Raw genomic sequence first — 2,364 nt, 5'->3', positions numbered from 1 at the left:
CAGATGAGAACATTTCCTTTCATACAGCATCTTCTATTCCCTCACTTTCTCCCAATGAGCTTGACTACATTCTGCCCCTTCCTCTCTTCATTTGTCTTCCCTTTCCCCACCCTCTTCTTTGATGTACCCAGTTCCTTGCATTAATATTCTCGGGCTTTGGCCTAGACTTTCTAAAGATTATACTATTTGGGCCACATTGGCAGCAGCGATGGTGGAGCAGGAAGGCTCCCACAATGAAGCCCACAATCACATGCAAGTTAAGCTGCATAGAGAAAGGCAGCCAGTATGGGGCACACCAAATGTACTGGACCATCTTCTTCAGGTACATGTCCCAGAGCAAGCCCTCTGAGGCCCAAGAGCTCATGTGCTCAGGAGCATATTTTTGTTCTTCCCTCATGGCCAGCAAAACAGCACAGCAGAGCTGTCCATGCAGGTGTTGGAGTCCCTGAAGTAGGCAGAAATGGATGTAGTGTCTGGTTTGGGTGTTGAGTTGATGGACCCCTTCTCCAGAGGCCTGAACTGTTCCAGTTGGGGTTCCTGGAAACGGGGCCACCCTTAGCTCCTTCCATTTTGAGCCCTGACCCTGTGGAAAGAGCCGAACTACTGGGAATCTTGATACTACTTTCTACACTCTACAGTCAGTGAGGGCTGTGCCAACATGCTGGTGGAGGACTCCACGGCCCACAGCTTCCATGGCAAGTGGACATACTTGTGGCTCAGGCAGTGCTGCAGTTTCTCTATTAGAAAACAAAACCAGGTCTGTGGTCTTCATCATGTATGCACAGAAGCAACATCCATCAAGCACCGGCCACCCTCCATCCAATCCCTGCTCCACTTCATCTGATTTCTGCTGCTGGCCGTGGATGGCGGCAAGCTGACCATGTTCATGGTGCTGTGAGAGCAGTGCCAGCCCTCCCTGTACAGGCACCCAATACATGACAAGTAGCTCGACAGGACAGAACAGGACAGGAGAGTTCTCCCTCAGGGTACATCCCAAGCTTTTGTCTTCCTGTAGAGGCACTTGGCCACGTCCTGGCCTCCCTTAGTTACTCTATCAACTACAATTTTTCTTAGTTATGCTCTATGTATTAAAAACTTCCTTAAAAACAAGTTATACTATTCATGGATTTCATATTCACAGCTCTAAATACTGAGATGCCTAAAATATATCATTCTGCTTTGAGTAAATTCCCTCCAAAAGGTTTTCCAATTCAGAAGTATATCTTTAATGGATTTTATAAAACCTTTCAAATGTTATACAAAAAAATAAGGACTAAGTAAATGAACGATCAAGTAGTTAATGATTAGCAGACTCAATGTCCTGAAACAATTCTCCTTAATTGCTCAGTACGTAGAGTATAATTCCAGACGAAATTCAGACAGATTTTTTTTATGAGAAACTTTTAAGAGGGCAAATAGTGTTTCCTCACTTTCTAAGGAAATATTTTTGTAGAATCAAAATGATCTCTCCAAAGTTTTAGGAAAGTCAATAATAAATTCATCAGTACCTAGAGTTTTATAGATTGCAATGCATTTAAATGTAAATTAAGAAAATTTGTGTAGATTCCATTTTTTTTCGTTCTTCCTTAAGTAAGTTTGATAGGTTTCATCTTTGAATAAATCATCTGAAGTTGTTTATTACTGAACTTTTAAATTTTATAATGGTAGGATTTCTGATAAAGTACTCATTTGTTTTGGTTATTGGCAACTGGTTTCTTCTCTGTTTTGTTATTTTGGATTTGATCAGTCTTTTAAAATATATATCCATTTATTGATCTATTCAGACACAGCTTTTATTTTCATTGATTTTCTCTGCTGTGTTCAAAAGCAGGGTTTTTTTGCCACTTAACAAAATGATACTTAAATATCCATAGAAAAGCAAAAGAATAGAATAGAAAAATAAGAGTATCAGTTCAAGCTTACTCAGTAAGCAAAGAGCTGAGGATTTTGTTTCAAAGCTAGCCAGGGGAGGAAAATCTGTGAGACTCCTATCTCCAACTAAACACCAAAAATGCTGGAAATGGAGTTTGTGGCTCAAGTAGCAGAGCACTAAGCTAGAATTACATATGTGAATTCCCAGTGTCCTGGTAAGTTGTGTTTTTTTTTTTGAGGAGTGTAAATGTGTACAATTTTTAAGTCCTTAATGTAGCCTACTGCATGTATTATGAAGTTACACATGGTCTGATCTACTGTCCATATGGTAATCACTGAGATTTAAAATTCTGTCTTTCTGAACATTTTCCAATTTTCTTCTTTGAACCATACATTTAGGTATCAGGGGTATCCTATGGTCATTTTTCATTTAAGGAAAAAATCATTTCAGATTTCATTTAAAGTTTGAGACTGAGACTTGTACTTGGTGTT

The 2,364-nt window shown here is 39.6% G+C and overlaps 1 pseudogene; it reads left to right on the top strand.

The window, feature by feature from the left end:
• Positions 1-272: 272 nt before the first annotated feature.
• Positions 273-1,015, top strand: LOC122100215 (annotated as a pseudogene).
• The last annotated feature ends 1,349 nt before the right edge of the window (positions 1,016-2,364 follow it).

The sequence above is a fragment of the Dipodomys spectabilis genome, unplaced genomic scaffold, assembly GCF_019054845.1.
Source record: "Dipodomys spectabilis isolate Male_0828 unplaced genomic scaffold, ASM1905484v1 ptg000570l, whole genome shotgun sequence".
In the NCBI taxonomy this organism is placed as follows: Eukaryota; Metazoa; Chordata; class Mammalia; order Rodentia; family Heteromyidae; genus Dipodomys; species Dipodomys spectabilis.
This window is presented reverse-complemented; position numbering and strand designations above follow the sequence as displayed.